The sequence below is a fragment of the Pinus tabuliformis genome, chromosome 9 (genome assembly GCF_031772625.1).
Source record: "Pinus tabuliformis cultivar Carrire ecotype Pingquan chromosome 9, CPIR1, whole genome shotgun sequence".
NCBI classification, from domain to species: domain Eukaryota; kingdom Viridiplantae; phylum Streptophyta; class Pinopsida; order Pinales; family Pinaceae; genus Pinus; species Pinus tabuliformis.
Window position 1 is genome coordinate 737006831 of NC_142307.1, and position 13220 is coordinate 737020050.

Consider the following 13220-nt stretch of genomic DNA (forward strand, 5'->3'; position numbering starts at 1 on the left):
TCTTAGGCTCAATAGTATAAGAAACCAAGGCCTTCAATAACGATAAGAACTCAACCATAATTATGGAAGAAATTTAGAATTTTGTATAACCACCCTCCACATTTCCGTTGATTAAATTATGTGCTCAGGCACATGTTGCACACAAGTACTGTCTCCATTGTGCAAGCAATGACTTTGGTCAAATATATAACAACCTTGAAGCAACAACAAGATGATGAATATCAAAATCGCTTATCCAAGAGATAGACATTTGAATTTAGATGGTAGCAAATGAGAATAACACATTTCAGTAAAAAAAGTTGTAACAAAGGAGTGCACAAAGGAGAGAAGTTTTTTATTATATAATATCTTACACATCAAGCAATACTACCAGCCTCTAGAAACAACAACAAATGTTATAGTTTATGAAAACACCACTAACAAAGATTAACAAATAAATGTACAATAGTTTTCTCTTTCCCTAACATCAAATCTCACACCAGGGAATTATTGTATGCATACAAGAGGAGAATGGATGTACCATTATGTGCACCACAAAGACCAACAACTTTCATTGATTTTCACACATATTCAATAGACCTCCACTCTCTCAATCTAACAGTTTTTCTTAAGGCTGAACATCAAGGATCGGTACCCACCTTCAATAATACATAGAAGCAAGCATTCTCTAAGGTGACCAGAACCGTGTTGGGTTGTATTATATTCTTTCCACAACTAGCCCACGTAGTTAACCGGGGGTTAGAGGGGGGCAGGTCACAGGGGGTTTGAGGTGTACCCGTAACCCCACTTTATGGGGTCCAGGGCAGCGCCCTGGAAAATTTTGGTTTTGGACTCTATGTTAGGATGGGCGGTCCCACCTATGGTTTTTTGCATGATTTTCGCACATGGTTTTTTGGACGCAATAGTTTTCAGTCCATGGTATTGGACGTGATGGTTTTCGGTCCATGGTATTGGATGCTTCGGCATGTATAAATATGTATTATAACATTGAAAGGAACATAATGAAAAATCAAGCTGGTAGCCCCGGTTTTGGGATCGGGGGAAATCTCTGTGTATATGTGTTTTATGTGTTATGCTCTCGCATTGTTTATTTTCTTTGTTTTCGAATTCATATGCAGATAATTTTTGTACGAGTTAAAACCTACAAACCGAATACCATGATGGACAATTTTCTAAAATCCATGTCTGAACTCAGTCATAATGAATTTTCAAAGCAGATGAGTACCTAGGGAATTTGTAGTCCAATGGGAAAGACAAAAAAACCTAACAATTTTTCTTAAAAAAAACTAGAGATGATGGATGGGGTTATCACTAGGAATGCAGTCCCTTCATGTCACTCCAGAGGCTCCAAATTTTTTGACTCAAGCATCATCTGGAAAGCTAAATAGATTTATGGATTTCCCTCTTGAGAATATATAAGGAAAAAATGAAGATGGTATTCTTGTTCTAGACAGAGGTTTAGCTGTGTATTTTCAATTTTGGAAACCAAAGAGGCAACAATTCACGATTTTGCTGCATATCTAGATAGCATATCATTTCCTTTATTTATTCACAGTCCAAATGTGATTATACAAATTTTTATGGTATTGCTCAGCAATGTTACATGCCCAAGGGATCTAACCACTTTTGATTGCAATTTGGTGTTAAGACAGAATAGAGATGAACAGACTAGGTATGTCCAACAATAATGAAGGTCAGTTTAAAATCTACTTACTCCTACTCCTTCAATGGGACTGACTATGGTGCCAACTACAAACAATTATCGATTTGGTATTAAATTTAGATTCTAAGCCCCACTTACCTGCAATTGTTAAGGCTGATAAGTTAGTGTGTTAATTTCCTTTTTAGACCATTTTCTCTGCTCATTAGCTTGGATCACAACAAAAGTAAAATGGATGCAAGAAAACCAAAACAAATGTAAGACTACTAAAAATTACATATGGCCAACCAAAGACAGAACCCTATTACCTTAAAATATTCTGATATGGTAGGGTACATGGTTAAGTCAAACAACACATAATATCAAGACCATTGTTTCTGTTTAACATGAATTTTGATGACAGCTTAAACAACTTGTCTACGGCAATAATATGACTAGCATTAATAACATGGAAGTGAAAAACTGTATGATTAATACTATTCTTCTAAAACACTGATTTTTACAACTCAACTACAGTACCAATTCAGTGGTTTTATTTGTGAAAGCTTATCTATGTGCTCTTACAATACATTGATAAAATCATTCAAAAGAAGCAAGTTTCTAAAAAATAAACCTGATAATTTCTACTGAAACCATTCATATTGTCCATATGACAATTTTAACAAAAAAGTGAAGAACATGATCCAGAAAACATTCCAACATTGCTACCTTTGTTTCACAAACAACTAATGAGAACAACCCATCACCCAAAGAGTGATATGCGTCTACATTACTAGAAGTGGGAAAAGGAAATAGAAGCAGGAACAGAGTGAGAAGCAGAGCTAGACGGTTTCAGGAGATAAGAAACATAAACCTCTCCTTCCTCAGTGTATTTTACAGAGGAAAAAATTATTAGTAATGCACTAATTTAGTGTCAAGACAGGAATGGATACAACAATAGGAACAAAATGAAAACAGATCCCCTAGTCATGTTTTTGGTAACATAGATAGGAATCTAAGATAAGACCTATGACAAGGGGAAAGGCATGCATAAAATCAAGCTATGAATTTGAATCTACGGTGTTATAACCAATAAGAAATCACTCTACGGATATTTAAAAAATATGGTGACTGGGAGAAAAAACTAACTGGTTACCCCTAATTTTGAACCATGCCTTTGTACACTGCTTGTGAGTAGCAGCCAAATAATCCTTGTAGGAACAACCCAACACAATAGATACCCATGCCTCTTGGTTGGTCTCTAAAGTAAGATGACATATTCTTCACTCCTTAGGCTGACTACGAATTCTTTCTAATTTCCTCCCTTGATCAAAAGGCACATTCCCTTCGGTTTCCCTCACCTCGGGGTCACGACCCTTCTCAAGATCTACATCGAAACTATCGAAACTATCGGAAAGAGAATGGCTTGAGAGATCTGACATTCCTACAATATCAGTATCAAAAGCATTAGAATAATCATATTCATCGTCATAAGTTCCTCCATTTGAAGTATATTGTGAATACCACGATTAATCTTCAGAATCTGAATAATATGGATTATCTACATTGCCATCCATAGATGGTCTACATGAGATGGGTTCCTCCTGATCCTCATATGCTAGAACATTTCTGGACTCATCTTTAACTGCATAAGTTGCTCCTCATCTGCTGAAACATTTCTAGACTCATATTTAACTGTATAAGTTAAAGACCTCTCCATGGTAACACAGAATGGGCTATAAACTTCGACTTACTCATCAATATGACTGAAAAATCCCCTGTATTTCCCCATTTCTCTTCAGAACTCTTTTTTCTCGCACTTACTATGTTTATGTGCTTAGGGACCACAACCAACAAGCAATACCCCAACAACAATAACGCTCACATATCATTTGTTATGTGTTGGGATGCACTCAATATTATGCAAGAAAATATTAGGTCCAAAACTATAACTTTGAGAAATAGATGGTTTGTGAATAACAGTGCTCTTTAACACCAATGACGTCAATTGAGGGAGATGGCGGACGGGGCTCAGTGCAATTCAATGTTGGAGGACGAGCTCAATTGACCAGCACGAAGGAGAAGGGTACATCATGCCAGATAGGAGGTCATGAAAATTAAAAGTGGAAGGGAAGCCACAAGTATGGCGGAGGGTAGAGAGTTGCAGAAACAGTCGGTAGTGGAAAACATGAGCTGATAACAATTTGGACCGTTGGAAAGTTTTTATTGCTTGGAGGGACAAACACATGGAAAAATTTTATTGGTTGGACGCGCGAACAGTGTTTGCCCACCCCAAGTCAACAAAGAAAACTCCTAACGGCGTAATTATAAATTAAGTGGGTATTATGGTTAAGAACATGTTTATGTTTTCTCATGAACAAGAGAGGAGGGCGTGAAAAGAAAAAGTGGAAGGGAAGGCATAGGTATGGCAGATGGTAGAGAGCTTCAGAAACAGGCGGTATTGGAAAATGTGAGCCGATAAAAATTTGAACCGATGGAAAAATTCTATTGCTTGGAGGGACAAACACATGGAAAAATGTTATTGGTTGGAAGGGCGAAATCCAAGATTTCTCATTGGCTGGGGTCAATAGTGTTTGCCCACCCCAATTCATCAAAGAAAATGTCTATCGGCATAATTATAGATTAAGTGGGTATGATGGTTAAGAACATGCGTTATGTTTTCTCATTAAAGATAAGGTCCAAAATCAAAAAGTATAGTCTGTACACTTTTTTGTTTTAGGTTGGTAACTCAAGTGCTTGGGAGTAAAATATCTTCTACTAAAATTTTAAAAAAAACAAAATTACTTAATGAAATATTCGTCATTTTCTTATAATATTGATATTCATTCATTCAAATTATATTTATAAGTAATAAATGTAATTGTATTATTACTAATGGTACTTGTCTACTAATATATATATTTTTCAAAATTATTAATTAAAATATGTGTTTATAAATAAAGTTTCAAAATTTTTAATAGGTATATTTAAAATTAAATAATAACTATAATTTAAATATTTAATATTGAAATATAATTACCATTATGATTAATATTCACTAAAATTAAATATAGTTTATTGGATCTTAAAAATGTAAGAAAATATTAGGATTTTTTAAGAATTTTATTTCTATGTTTGACAAAGTTTTAAGAGAAACATTCCAAGATCACCATAGTTTCGTTGAGTTAAAATGTTAAAAAGATTGGTAGTATGACCAATTTTTTAAAATTTAAATTTAATTTGAGTATAAGATAGGCAATTTAAGAGAGTGTTTTCATTTTCAACTTTCTTACTATTATTAATAAGACAAACTCTTTCCTTTTATGATATTTTGGAAATTAAACAATTCCTAATTTACTCTAAAACTCATAAATATTTATTATGATTTCTTTACATTAATCTAATCTAAAAGAAAATAATCCACGTCAAAAAAAATCCACGCTATATACCACTTATATAAAATAAACTTTGGAAAGTTTCTATTAGAAAATTCCTATATAAAATTCCTTTTTATCAATTGAAATTGCAAAGGTTCAGAAAGATGAACTCATTTACAATGTACTTACTACATGTGTATAAATGTAGATTATTACAAAAATTTGGATACAATATGAACCAATTTAGACATTTGGTTTCTATAAATGGGGAAGAAATTTCCAAAATATTGGATGCACAATGAGGAAGCCCTGAGGATTGCAACCCATGACGTTGCGAAAATCTGTTTTTTTTCCAGTTTGCACCTTCAACAATTAAAGACAACTCCATGTTAGAAAAAGTTAAACAATCTTCAATTTTATTTCAAATGCATATGTGGTTAACCAACAATTCAATACAACTTTGTTTTGGGTTTTTTTTTCTTTTTCTTTTCTTTTCAGTGTACACCTTCATCAACTAAACACAATTTCATGTTAGAGAAAGTTAAACAATGTTCATTTTTCTCTCAAATGCATCACAAAATAATAATATTAATTCAATTTTAAAATTATATTATACATCAATTTCCAAAAAACAAATATCCATCTTTGTCCTTTAGCATAAATCCCAAGCTCATCTATTGTATGCAATTTGACCCACAATCTGATGTAAAACATGAATGCTTCTAAAATATGTACAAAAGTTCTGCAGGTCATCATCGTTCAACTACACCAGCCCTTACTCCCTGCGAGATGATCCACAATCTAATCTAAAACTTCAATGCTTGTAAAATATCTACAAAAATTTAGCATTAGTCATCATCGGTCACTTATATTAGTCCTTACCAGATTCTTCTACCTGTGGGTACCTTCAAGAAGTTGACAAAACGGTATCTTCCACATAGTTGATCGAAAAAGGGAGAAATATTCTTGCATTGGTCATTTGATATTGTGTTGAAATGGGCCACTGCTAGCTCTGCATATGCATGCACATATAAAGAAATTTATTCGAGGAGTTTTTCATCTCATGCTATGAAAAAACATGAAACCTTAAAATGGGACAACAAGAAAATATAGCATAAATGTCTCACATGAGTGTGTTACCAACTGGAAAGTGAATTAACAACATCACTGAATTGATCATCACTGGAAACCACCACTACTTCCCCTCAAAACTTGATATTGTAAATCTCTTCTCCACTAGATATTTTGAGTTGTACTTATAACAAAGCATTCTGAATAACTGGGGGAATTTACATGCTCAAATTAGTATACCAAATTTGTGACTATCCATGATTAGCTTGCTTAGTCGTGAAAGCGAAGAGAAGGGCCTCCCTAGCTCTTGAATTTTGTCCCTCATCAAATTGAGCTCGACATTGCTTTCCCATTAGACAAGCACCACACTTTCCATGTTGATTTTGTTGAATCTCTGGAAGACCATCCATCAAGCTTTCTTTAGTGAAATGAGAAATATAGTGCAAATTCAAATGTACATATCTTTGACGCCAAAAGATATTACTTTCTTGAATACTTCTAGATAGAAAATCATGTTCTTGGGCCTCCTCTATATCCAACAACCTAAATTGTGCATGATATTCAATACCAAGAGTTATTGCCTTGTTATTTCCTTTGCCCTATTTGCAACATTTATGGTCTCTAAAAACAAAATGTAACTGAGGTATTTGCTTCATAATTTGACATACTAAAAGAAAATTTTGTTGCATCCCTAGCACATAGTAGACATTAATGAAGACTAGCTACATACCTACCAAGGAAACATGTACATAACCTTTTTGTTCTATTATAAACATCTCCCCACCACCAAAAAACTACAGATGAAAAATAAGCATCGTAGTTAGCAAACCATTCATGTCTATTGGTGAACTGGGAATTTGCACCAAAATCAATATAACAAGTTGGTGATTGTCTATGATTTGCATGCTTAGCCATGAAAGTAATGAGAGAAATATTTTCTTGGTGCTTTTCAACATGGGCCTTCTCCTCTATTGAGATCCTCCATGGTTTTGCTTCTCATCCTGCAATTTTTTTTGGAAAATTATCTTATTATGGCCCACCCTTTCCCAATAATGACATGTGAAGGTGTTTTGATTCATTTCTTCATCTATGATGCTTTGATTTTTTCCTCCATATTTCATTCTAGCGAACTTTCCCTTGCCCTTATAGTTTGCTATCAATACTAGTTTCGGTCACCATACTCAGATTTCATTGTCAAATTGTTTTTTCCATTTTTCTTATTGCATAAGTTTTTTACATAGCTTGTCAATCTGTAGGCCTTTGTTATCAACAATAATATTAAGTGTTTCGATAAAACACTCAAATTTCGGTTGCATGAAATGTGGAAATGTCTACAAGTCTTTCAAATGGGAACACCTGAAAGCGTGAACCCCCTCAAAATGGGTATGTTGGGAAACATGGTGATAAAAAGTAAGAAAGAAATTAAGAATGATACACAAATGAATTTTTGCAAGGAGATCCATGTCTATTTTGACTATCATAGATTATTACATGATGCGAAATTCATAGCATGGTGGTCTTGACTATGCCAATCCCATAACCTCACACATGAATAGTACTTGAACATAGTTATAACACTGTAATAATAAAGATGAAGTCAATAATAAAGTTGAAGAAAATACATATGAGAGGGATAGGGTGAAGGTGAAAACCTTAAGGCTGCAAGAAAAGAGCATAAGAGGAAAAATATTGAGCTCTCCTTAAATTTATGGCACCAGCAATTCTAAGCTATCATTGGAGAAGTCCCAGATGATAACGTTGAGATTGGAAGGTACTTGTAAAAGGACAAATTGACTACAATGCCAAGCAAGAGAATGGAAAAAGGAAACTAGTTAGAAGGATGACCATGGTTTATTTAGTCTTGAATCTTGGCAAATGGTTAAATACATAATAAACATATTTCGTATAAATTTTGATGATTTCCATAAAAGTCCTATTTTCTTTAAAATAAAGGGCATGTTCCAAAGCTAACTACCTTATAAGTTCAAATATCACATGCGGGCACTTACAACATTTTGTCAATGGTGGCATAACTTATTCAAGGTAATGAAAAACCGTAGGGGAGGAATATACATAGAATAAGACAAGGTTGTTGAAAAGTAAGCAAACAAAGAGATTGTAACGAAGAGCATGAAACCATCAAATGATGGAACAAAGGAGGGTGGCAATACAGTTGAGACGCAAAGATATCATCAAAATCAATCGTATGAAATTTCTCATAGATAGATCGTAAAATACAATTTTACCTTCAATGCAAAGAAACATGCCCGTGCAGATCATAATGAACTAAAATTTTGATATAAAGATGTGCCGAAAGAAATATCTTGATAAAATGTGCCATTAAAGACTAATCTCTACATTCTCAAACTAATTAGTATGAGAAACCAAGGCCTTCAATAACAATAAGAACTCAACCACAATTATGGCATAAAGTTAGAATTTTGTATAACCACCCTCCACGTTACTACTGATTAAATTATGTGCTCATGCACATGGTGCACACAAGTAATATCTCCACTGTTAAAGCAATGCCTTTTGCCAAATATATAACAACGTTGAAGCAACAACTAGACGGTGAATATCATAATCGCATATCCAAGAGATAGACATTTGAATTCAAATGGTACCAAAATGAGAATAACTCCTTCTAGTAAAAGAAGTTGTAACAAAGGAGTGCACAAATGAGAGGAGTTTTTTCTTATATAATATGCTACACATCAAGCAATACTACCAGCCTATAGAAACAACAACAAATGTTATAGTTTATGAAAACACCACTGACAAAGATCAAAAAATAGATGTGCAGTAGTTTTCTCTTTCCCTAAGGTCAAATCCCACACCAGGGAATTATTGTATGCATACAAGAGGAAAATGGTTGCACCATTGTGTGCACAACAAAGGCCAACAACTTTCATTGATTTTCACACATATTCAATAGATCTCCACTCTCTCAATCTAAGAGTTTTTCGTAACGCTGAACATCAAGGATTGGTACCCACCTTCAATAATACATAGAAGCAAGCATCCTCTAATGTGACCAGAACCGAATACCATTATGGACAATTTTCTGAAATCCGTGTTTGAACTCAGTCATAATGAATTCTCAAAGAAGATGAGTACCTTTGGAATTTGCAGTCCAATGGGAAAGACAAAAAAACCTAACAAATTTTGTTAAAAAAATGAGAGAAGATGGATAGGGTTATCATTAGGAATGCAGTCCCTTCATGTCATTCCAGAGGCTCCAAATTCTCTCGACTCAAGCAACATCCGAAAATCCAAAGAGATTTTTGGCTTTCCCTCTTGAGAATATATAAGGATAAAATAAAGATGGTATTCTTGTTTAGGACAAAGGTTTAGTTGTGTATTTTCAATTTTGGAAACCAAAGAGGCAACAATTCATGATTTTGCTACAGATCTAGATAACATAGCATTTCCTTTATTTATTTAGGGTCCAAATGTGATTATACAAAGTTTTATGGTATTTCTCAGCAATGTTGCATGCCCAAGGGATCTAACCACTTTTGATTGCAATTTGGTGTTAAGAAAGAATAGAGATGAACAGACTAGGTATGTCCAACAATAATGAAGGTCAATTTAAAAGCTACTTACTCCTGCCCCTTCATTGGGATTGATTTTGGTGTAAAATACAAACAATTTTTGAGTTGGTATTAAATTTAGATTCTAAACCCCACTTACCTGCAATTGTTAAGGCTGATAAGTTAAGGTGTTAATTTCCTTTTTAGACCATTTTCTCTGCTCATTAGCTTGGATCATGACAAAAGTAAAAGGGATGCAAGAAAACCAAAATGAAAGTAAGACTACTGCAAATTACATATGGCCAACCAAAGACAGAACCTTATTACCTTAAAATAGCCTGATCTGGCAGGGTACATGCATAAGTCAAACAACACATAATAACAAGACCATTGTCTCTATTTAACAGGCATTTTGATGGCAGCTTAAGAAACTTGTCTACAGTAATCATATGACTAGCATTAATAATAGGGATGTTAAAAACCGTCTAATTAATATTGTGCTTCTAAAACACGGATTTATACAACTCACCTACAATACCAATTCAGTTGTTTTATTTGTGAAATCTTCTCTACGTTCTCTTACAATACATCGATAAAATCGTTCAAAAGAAGCAAGGTTCTAGAAAATAAGCTTGATAATCTCTACTAAAACCATTCATATTGTCCAGATGACAAATTTTCCAAAAATGTGAAGAACATGATCTAGAAAACATTCCAACATTGCTACCTCTGTTTCACAAACAACTAATGAGAAGAGCCCCTCACCCAAAGAGTGATATGTGTCTACGTTACCAGAAGTGGGAAAAAGGAATAGAAGCAGGAATAGAGTGAGAAGTAGAGCTAGAGGGTTTCAGGAGATATGAAATGTAAACCCCACCTTCCTCGGTGTATTTTATAGATGCAAAATTGAGTAGAAATGCACTAATTTAATGTCAAGATAGGAATGGATACAACAATGGGAACGAAATGAAAAATAGGTCCCCTGGTCATGTTTTTGGTAATATAGATAGGAATATAAGATAAAACCTATGAAAAGGGGAAGAGGCACACATAAAATCAAGTTGTGCATTTGATTCTACAGTTTTGTAGCCAAAAATTAATCACTGTATAGATATTTAAAAAAGATGGTCACTGGGAAAAAAAACTAAATTGTTACCCCTGATTTTGAACCAGGCCTCTACACTTTGTTTGTGAGTAGCAGCAGAGATCATCCTTGCAAGAACAACCCAACACAATAGATGCCCCTGCCTCTTGGTTGGTCTCTAGAGTAATATGGCATATTCTACACTCCTTCTCAGATCGACTCCCAATTCTGTCTAATTGCCTCCCTTGATTAGAAGGCACATTCCCTTCTGGTGCCTTCACCTCAGGGTTAGGAACCTTCTCAAGATCTACATCGGAACTATCAGAAAGAGAACGCCTTGCGAGATCTGAAATTCTTGCAATATCAATATCAAAAGAATTAGAATAACCATATTCATCATCATAATTTCCTCCATTTGAAGTATATTGTGAATGCCATGACTGATCTTCAGCATCAGAATAATATGGTTTTCTACACTCATCCAAAAATGGTCTACATGACATGGATTCCTCCTGCTCCTCATATGTTGGAACATTTATGGACTCATCTTTAACTATAGAAGTTTCTCCTCATATGTTGGAAGATTTATGGACTCATCTTTAACTGCAGAAGTTGAAGACTTCCCCATGGTAACACAGAATGGGCTATAAACTTCAGCTTACTCATCAATATGACTGAAAAATCCCCTATATTTCCCCATTTCTCTTCAGAACTCTTTTTTCTCGCACTTACTATGTTTATGTGCTTAGGGACCAAAACCAATAAACAATACCCCAACAACAATAGCGCTCATGCATCATTTTTTGTGTTGGGATGCACCCAATATTATGTAACAAAATATCAGGTCCAAAACTGTAACTTTGAGAAATAGATGCCATGTGAATAGCAGTGCTCTTTAACACTGGTGATGCCATGTGAGGGAGATGGCAGATGGGGCTCAGTGCAATCCGATGTTGGAGGACGGGATCGATTGATCAACATGAAGGAGAAGGGTACAATGTGCCGAAGAGGACGGCGTGAAAACGAAAAGTGGAAGGGAATACACAAGTATGCTGGAAGGTGTTGGCATTATGGTACAGGTATTGTCCTTGATGGAAACTCTACAGGTCAGTTCAATTTTGATTCATAGTATAACAGGTACATTCAAAGGTAATGGGGCAGTGGTATAAAAGAACAGGAAGATAGAACTAAGGCCTACTGATCAAAATAAAGTAGTTGAAGGATGAGGATGATGTAAGAGCAGTTTAAGAAGTATACGTAGGTCCAATTAGTCAAAATAGCGTATACACACTAGTCCGCAGAACAAAAAGAGCGTATATGTATACATGCAGTCTCACAAGAGGGAAAGCACATACAGGTTGGAAAAACAAGGAATTTCAAGAGTAGAAAATATTAGGGGTCAATACCATGGTATTAGCCCACAATATTGAGTAGAGTAATGACTATTTGATCCGAACCAAGAATACCATGGGTCACTAAGTGGTTTTGGTCCGAGGTATTGAGAAAGGCCAAAAAATATATAAAGAGGAGAAGATCATAAGGCCAGGTGTGAAAGTGAATGGGTTTCTAAGGAATACTTCTATCTGAAGTATATTTTATGTTGCAGGGGCTATGTTGGTGATTTGATCTGAAATATTTATGTGCACCTTGAATTCAATGTTGGATCAGGATCATGAGACCTGAAATGACTTATCATTGAATGATCTGATATTGGTTGGGCTAGATTTGATTATGTACACCTGTTTTATTCTTTAACTATCATGATCTAGGTTTGTCTAAAGTCTGGAATTGCAGTGAAGTTATGAGTTAATATTTGCAAATATGTACGCTGGTTTGTCTCGATAAAAGCGCATCTACACACAAGTTTTGCTCTTTCAAGTAGCGTATACAAAAGAAAAGCCTTTTCTTAGAATATGACTAATTTATCTGATCAGTTTTGTTGTTTTAGTGTTGTCTATCAATGAATTCTTCTTAGAACTGAATGTAAAACTGAATGCATAAGGAGTTTGGTCTCTGATTGATTGATTGTATCAGTGATAAGGGTGATCTCAGTTACTGCCTTTGTAAAGCTCTGTAAATTGACAATAGATGTTTAGTATATTGTTGGTTGGTACAGACTTGATTTAGAAGTTTTATGTTTCAGTAGTTTTGAAGGTATATGCAGGTTTGATTAAAAGAACTAGTGTATACATGCAGGTTGGGTTCAGTCAACTAGCGTATACATTTTGATGCATGATTTTTAAGGTTACAGCTGGTTCTCAATGATGATGCATGTTTTGGGTTCAACACAGTGTTCTAGTGACAGTGATCAGATTTTTCAGATTAACTGAGTATTGGTTGATGCAAATTAAGTTTCAAAGTTTTTTATGGGTCCAGTATGAAAATTTGATGAAACGATGCCTTCATGTGTAATGTTGTGTACCAGGAGCATCTAGTTTGAAAATTTATGAAACGTGGTCCCTGGAGGAACAGAGAAGGTCGTAGCATTCTATAGGCTGGCACCTACGTACTAG

At 34.7% G+C, this 13220-nt stretch overlaps 1 pseudogene; it reads right to left on the reverse strand.

Annotated features, from left to right (window-relative positions):
* Nucleotides 1-2922: 2922 nt before the first annotated feature.
* Nucleotides 2923-11373, reverse strand: LOC149150802 (uncharacterized; annotated as a pseudogene).
* Between the last annotated feature and the right edge of the window lie 1847 nt (nt 11374-13220).